Source organism: Oncorhynchus kisutch, linkage group LG10, assembly GCF_002021735.2.
Source record: "Oncorhynchus kisutch isolate 150728-3 linkage group LG10, Okis_V2, whole genome shotgun sequence".
In the NCBI taxonomy this organism is placed as follows: Eukaryota; Metazoa; Chordata; class Actinopteri; order Salmoniformes; family Salmonidae; genus Oncorhynchus; species Oncorhynchus kisutch.
In genome coordinates, this window is record NC_034183.2 from 23,548,446 (window position 1) to 23,556,319 (window position 7,874).

General features: G+C 41.3%; 1 long non-coding RNA gene across 1 annotated transcript; it reads right to left on the minus strand.

Annotated features, from left to right (window-relative positions):
* Nucleotides 1–240: 240 nt before the first annotated feature.
* Nucleotides 241–4,244, minus strand: LOC109882210 (uncharacterized). The gene is made up of 4 exons (XR_002253972.2): nt 3,812–4,244; nt 3,663–3,712; nt 2,787–2,852; nt 241–1,958 (listed from the first exon to the last, which is right to left on the minus strand). It is a non-coding gene; the product is annotated as an uncharacterized LOC109882210 (long non-coding RNA).
* Nucleotides 4,245–7,874: the final 3,630 nt, after the last annotated feature.

Sequence of the window (7,874 nt, forward strand, 5' to 3'; positions counted from 1 at the left end):
CGTGAGGTACAGTAAATAATTCATTAATTCGAAGACTAATTGATCAGATAAAATATCTGAAAAGTTATTTTTAGGAAATTATAACTTTGTAATGTGAATATTTTTCCTTGGTGCCCCGACTTCCTAGTTAATTAGTGACGTGATTAATCAGTTGATCGCACAGTAACTAATTACAGAGAATCTGGGATAAAAATGATATTTTTGTCTTCAGTTAATGATAGTAAAGACACGACACTTGTAACAAGTTGAAGTATTTTTATTTTTTGACTGATCGAAATAGTAATTTTTTTGACAGTGTAGACTATGGTCCAATTGATTAGGACAAAGTATAAATATTGAGCTATATGGGGTGTAGTCATCAATGCTTCATTAGGGCTCAGTCATTGTTTCTGTAATCAGCATAACAATGGTCACTCCCTCTGACTCACCACATAAGGTCTGCTATATAACTTTAGGACGCACTCTGCCACAGCTAAAGAACAATGGTAGGTGGAGGATTTAAATATCCTCACCTAAGCTGAATTCTACCTTTACCTCTTGACCCTTATTCTTTGCATGAAATGCTCTGTGGACAAGACCACTAGCACTTAGTTAATTAAACTTTCCCCATAAAGGGCTGGCAGCCAGAACCCATTCAGCTGTCTGAGACTGACCATTGTTCTTGCTAAGATATGACCTTGGTTTATCATTTACCTCTTGTTTCATCAGGATGTGGGTCATATTCAAACTGGACCTCTATATATTCTAAATCAGGAACTTCTGAAGACATCTTTAAGATGTATAACTATACAGTTACACATTTACAAGTGTAAACTGTACAAACTGATGTAAACTTGCAAACTAATTCCAGAGTTCCTAATGATTTTTTGTTTTCACTAAAGGGAGCAAAAGTGTACGATAATACGGGACATACAGTATAAGCATACATTTGGAGAGAAAACCAAATAAATAATAAATTGACAATGTATCTCATATTTACAGTAACATATTTACAAATGCATTATTTGCAGTAATGCATTTGAATTAAATTCATTTTTCACATGGGTCTATGTTCTCTGATTCAACTGAAAGTTCCAAGAGACTGGTGAGAGAAGAACTCTGTTATCATAGTTTAATACCCTTTCCCCTTTGTGAAGATGAGACTATTTGGCATGGTGTCTCAGGATCCCCTTTGATTTCTGCTGCGGCGCCAGAACGAACCCAACATCGATATGTAATTAGTCTGGGAGCGAGTCAACAGGCAGCCCTTTCTCTGTGTGATACAGTAATTGGGACTACAAATATTTACATGTCAGTTGTTGGTAACCATAGCAGATGACATGCTTGGCATGGGCATCTAGTGGAGTTGTAATGGCAGGAGGCAGGCAAGACTGCTCGTCTGCAGAGCCAAGAACGAGACACACAAAACAACACAATAAGCCCTCTGAAACACCCAACAACTGTTACATTGTCTGGGACCCATTTTCATTTGCCTGTGTAGGAGAGAAAGCACCCACAGAGATCAGTTATACAGAACACAAGCGTCTAGATGTTTTGTATTCTATGATCCCTATCTCTTACCACTACAGCTGTATTACATACTGTAACACTTGAAGGCCTTTCAAACAATATTCCTCAAACCAGTATTTTTCAGATGCTTTGTGTTTCACACGTGTTATTAGAAGGCTTCTCAACAGTCCGTGTATTGTCTTGAGCAACAACCATTTGTTGAAGGGAACTGCAATGGTGTACTGGTGGCATAAGGTAAAAGAAAAATAAAGTTTCCCCCACAGTGTATCCCGCTCAACTATCTTAAGTCAAACAATCCACTCAGGGTGCCTGGGGCCCTGTCTGAAATTCCTTTGAGAAGGACATGGGGACTCCATGGGGGAGGCAGTCAGTCCAGATTGTGTGTACAGAGACAAACTGAAATTAGTTGTACAATTGCCCCTGGACAGTCCTGTCCTGACAAGTCACATCTGTAGGAAGGGGAAAATATAAAATATAAGAAAAACTACACTGTTAGTGTTCTCCCCCTTCAACCAAACATTCCCTGTTACTCCAGTTTTTCTGCGCTCACTCAAGACTGAATTCAACAATTATGAGACATCTGGTAATTCAATTTAGACCTTAAACACACCTTTAAATAGTCAGTCAATGGGATGTATTATTACATATGCAAGTCTGATATCAAAGCTATGGTTTCATAAGAAAGTATTTAATGCAAATTCTCAGTTATCGTCTAAACAATTGTCCTTAAAACGTCAATCAGCAGTTGAAAAAATAATTAAATGTTTTCCCTGCCAGCTGCCACTGTTTTGCTAAAAATCCAAGGGGTGTGGCTGGAGAAATGTAACCCCACTCAAATTCATTGATAGAGGTATGGATGCAAGGACTGACCATCCATGACATCAAAATAATAGTTCTAAACGTGTGTCGAGGCTATACAATGTTTGTTTACAAACATTGGGGTAAAACAAGCTTATGTTTTGGATTCTGATGGGTTATGACTAAGCTCATGAGGCATTTTTTATTTATATTCTTCAAGAATAAATGGGTACACATCTTTAATTTATAAATCCAAAAATGGATGTAGCTACTGCAGATTGCTCCTTTAAACAGATAAGGTAAGGTTATACAGTGTCTAAATATGTGTGTTCTTACTCTTGGGATTAATCTATATAAAAATGGACATGGATCCACAGTGTTCTCTGTCCTACCCCTGAAAAATAATGGGCCTGCTGTCTGGGTATTCCTTTGCCATCTGTGTCGTACAAAGCAAGCCTTTTCCCTCATCAGACACTCACCTGCCCACAGCCGCAGCACCAATCTGAGCCTTGGCTTTGAAGGGGAGAACCCTGGAATACTGAAAACTGAGACGTGTGCACAATAACACAGAAAGATTAGAAATTAGACTGATGATAAGTTAATTTTACAATAAGGTCATTCATTCATCTAGGCTAGCAGAACAAAAGGCAAACTCTCATTGTGAGGAAAGCGAATGGCTTGCCTCTGCAGTGCCCTGGCTCTATGTATGTGTTGAAAGGCCAGTGCTATACACAGCGATTGGGTGCAGACTGAGAGCGCGGTACAATATTTCCTTTCCTTGGAGGGCTTGATAAAAGAGGGGGAGGTTGCCCTCTCCTACTGTTGAATCTTTTTGACATCAACTTTTGAAAAGAAAATACATATTTGAATGGTTTTCAGCCATTTCACAGTTCATTAATCTTACAAATTTTAAAAAGTCAGGCACTAGAGCTAAGTAATACCATCATGTGGATTGGCTGGAGACCGAAACATAATTACAAATAATTTGTAGACCGCAAATTGACTGAAAGAAGCCCAAACAGATATATTTGACTAAAACATAATAATTCAAACCTTGCTTAAATTTATTTACAATCTCTTTATTATGCATGGAAATAATTGGGAACATATTAACAAAATCTAAATCACGTGGAGACAAATTTCTGTTGCATTTACAGTCTTTTATGTCCCAAAATTTGGGGTGCCAAATAAAACCACCCGCGCCAGTTGGGTAACCCTGTCATATCAAATCTGACAATTCTGCTAATGCCGCAGGTAAGGCAACTACAGTATTAATAGCAACAGGTGATGGTGATCCACTGTGGATGGAAACTGCACCCCCCTGAGAATCAGCCTCCACCATTATCAACACTCACTTATACTTGCCACACAATTCATCTTCTTTTGTTCAAGTGAATAATTGGTTCTGGAATTGAAGAGGAAAATAGTATTCATTATAATACAGTTCAACTGGCCTCCAGGGATATAAAGCAGCCACATGCACAGCCACCAACTGCACACACACCTCTAACAGTCCACTTTCAGCCGTTGCTTGTGAAGGAAAGTAGAGGGATTGTTACTTATTCCAACCAGCATCTGCTCATACCCTTGGCAGTAGAAAACGCGGTTTCAGCATCTACTGGTAAACTAAAATATGCCCTGCCATGCATTTATTTGTCTTTATTATTGTGTCAAAAAGAAATAGTATTTTACGGTTTAATTACTTTAAAGCCAATGGGCAGGCCTTACACTCAAATATAGCAACAAACAGATCTGATCAGCAAATAAATGAAATACAACAGCTGAATCAAATAAGCCCTAATAGAGTTGCCGGTGTAACACTTCTCAAGTGGAGGTGATAGAGCGCTTTGGTTGACACATTGAAAACGCAACACTATCCTATGGTTGTGCGCTCTCTAGTGGTTAATGACAATAATGCGAATTTTCATTGTGGATGGATGGCTGGACCAAGTCAGATGAATTGTAGATGTTTAATATATAGTAACCAAATATTAAAATTCTACCTTCCTTCTCAGCTAAAATAAAAAAAAGTTAACCTAAATTAAAGTGAATGACTTTGCACATGTGGCCTACTGAAGTGTCCAAGCTGACGGAAGGCTGATAAAAACCACGACAGATGACACTCTGTTTAGCAATCACCGAACATCTAAGAACATTAGTGAGAAATTCTTATATATATTAACTCTATGTATTATTAATTAGTAAAGAAAAATATTTCAACCATCCGCAATTTATTAACAAACAAGACTGAGGAGACAGTTAAAGGAGCCTTGTTTCTGGCCACAGAGAAAATTATTATTATACTACAGCATTACCAGCCGGCTTTTCAGCCTGTGGTTCCCTGCCCACAAACATCCCAGGAGGACTGAACTACACAAGACAGAGCATATTAATATAACTAGGAATAAAGTATATCATGTATACATTTACGCATGAAGTTGACAATTTCTTCTTTAATAAACTCAACTGTATTACATTATTGTTAAATGTTGACATTTAATCTACTGACGGAACGCAAGAGGTAGCTAACAACAGACCTCCATCCTATGCTAGCTTGCTACCGATGCCCTGGCTAGCTGTCTAAATCACCAACCAACCTCTCCACTCACCGGACCCTTTTGATCACTCGACTAAGCATGCCTCTCCTTAATGTCAATATGTCTTGTCCATTTCTGTTCTGGTTAGTGTTTATTGGCTTATTTCACTGTAGAGCCTCTAGTCCTGCTCACTATACCTTATCCAACCTATTAGTTCCACCACCCACACATGCAATGACATCTCCTGGTTTCAACGATGTTTCTAGAGACAATATCTCTCTCTTCATCACTCAATACCTAGGTTTACCTCCACTGTATTCACATCCTACCATACATTTGTCTGTACATTATACCTTGATGCTATTTTATCGCCCCCAGAAACCTCCTTTTACTCTATGTTCCAGACGTTCTAGACGACCAATTCTCATAGCTTTTAGCCGTACCCTTATTCTACTCCTCCTATGTTCCTCTGGCGATGTAGAGGTGAATCCAGGCCCTGCAGTGCCTAGCTCCACTCCTATTCCCCAGGCGCTCTCTTTTGACGACTTCTGTAACCGTAATAGCCTTGGTTTCATGCATGTTAACATTAGAAGCCTCCTCCCTAAGTTTGTTCTATTCACTGCTTTAGCACACTCTGCCAACCCGGATGTTCTAGCTGTGTCTGAATCCTGGCTTAGGAAGACCACCAAAAACTCAGACATTTTAATTCCAAACTACAACATTTTCAGACAAGATAGAACTGCCAAAGGGGGCGGTGTTGCAATCTACTGCAAAGATAGCCTGCAGAGTTCTGTCCTACTATCCAGGTCTGTACCCAAACAATTTGAACTTCTACTTTTAAAAATCCACCTCTCTAAAAACAAGTCTCTCACCGTTGCCGCCTGCTATAGACCACCCTCTGCCCCCAGCTGTGCTCTGGACACCATATGTGAACTGATTGCCCCCCATCTATCTTCAGAGTTCGTGCTGCTAGGCGACCTAAACTGGAACACGCTTAACACCCCAGCCATCCTACAATCTAAACTTGATGCCCTCAATCTCACACAAATTATCAATGAACCTACCAGGTACCTCCCCAAAACCTTAAACACGGGCACCCTCATAGATATCATCCTAACCAACTTCCCCTCTAAATACACCTCTGCTGTCTTCAACCAAGATCTCAGCGATCACTGCCTCATTGCCTGCATCCGTAATGGGTCAGCGGTCAAACGACCGCCACTCATCACTGTAAAACGCTCCCTGAAACACTTCTGCGAGCAGGCCTTTCTAATCGACCTGGCCGGGGTATCCTGGAAGGATATTGATCTCATCCCGTCAGTAGAGGATGCCTGGATATTTTTTAAAAATGCCTTCCTAACCATCCTAAATAAACATGCCCCATTCAAGAAATTTAGAACCAGGAACAGATATAGCCCTTGGTTCTCCCCAGACCTGACTGCCCTTAACCAACACAAAAACATCCTATGGCGTTCTGCATTAGCATCGAACAGCCCCCGTGATATGCAGCTGTTCAGGGAAGCTAGAAATCATTATACACAGGCAGTTAGAAAAGCCAAGGCTAGCTTTTTCAAGCAGAAATTTGCTTCCTGCAACACTAACTCAAAAAAGTTCTGGGACACTGTAAAGTCCATGGAGAATAAGAACACCTCCTCCCAGCTGCCCACTGCACTGAAGATAGGAAACACTGTCACCACTGATAAATCCACCATAATTGAGAATTTCAATAAGCATTTTTCTACGGCTGGCCATGCTTTCCACCTGGCTACTCCTACCCCGGACAACAGCACTGCACCCCCAACAGCAACTCGCCCAAGCCTTCCCCATTTCTCCTTCTCCCAAATCCATTCAGCTGATGTTCTGAAAGAGCTGCAAAATCTGGACCCCTACAAATCAGCCGGGCTAGACAATCTGGACCCTTTCTTTCTAAAATTATCTGCCGAAATTGTTGCCACCCCTATTACTAGCCTGTTCAACCTCTCTTTCGTGTCGTCTGAGATTCCCAAAGATTGGAAAGCAGCTGCGGTCATCCCCCTCTTCAAAGGGGGGGACACTCTTGACCCAAACTGCTACAGACCTATATCTATCCTACCGTGCCTTTCTAAGGTCTTCGAAAGCCAAGTCAACAAACAGATTACCGACCATTTCGAATCTCACCATACCTTCTCTGCTATGCAATCTGGTTTCAGAGCTGGTCATGGGTGCACCTCAGCCACGCTCAAGGTCCTAAACGATATCTTAACCGCCATCGATAAGAAACATTACTGTGCAGCCGTATTCATTGATCTGGCCAAGGCTTTCGACTCTGTCAATCACCATATCCTCATCGGCAGACTCGACAGCCTTGGTTTCTCAAATGATTGCCTCGCCTGGTTCACCAACTACTTCTCTGATAGAGTTCAGTGTGTCAAATCGGAGGGTCTGCTGTCCGGACCTCTGGCAGTCTCTATGGGGGTGCCACAGGGTTCAATTCTTGGACCGACTCTCTTCTCTGTATACATCAATGAGGTCGCTCTTGCTGCTGGTGAGTCCCTGATCCACCTCTACGCAGACGACACCATTCTGTATACTTCCGGCCCTTCTCTGGACACTGTGTTAACAACCCTCCAGGCAAGCTTCAATGCCATACAACTCTCCTTCCGTGGCCTCCAATTGCTCTTGAATGCAAGTAAAACTAAATGCATGCTCTTCAACCGATCGCTGCCTGCACCTACCCGCCTGTCCAACATCACTACTCTGGACGGCTCTGACTTAGAATACGTGGACAACTACAAATACTTAGGTGTCTGGTTAGATTGTAAACTCTCCTTCCAGACCCATATCAAACATCTCCAATCCAAAGTTAAATCTAGAATTGGCTTCCTATTTCGCAACAAAGCATCCTTCACTCATGCTGCCAAACATACCCTTGTAAAACTGACCATCCTACCAATCCTCGACTTTGGCGATGTCATTTACAAAATAGCCTCCAATACCCTACTCAACAAATTGGATGCAGTCTATCACAGTGCAATCCGTTTTATCACCAAA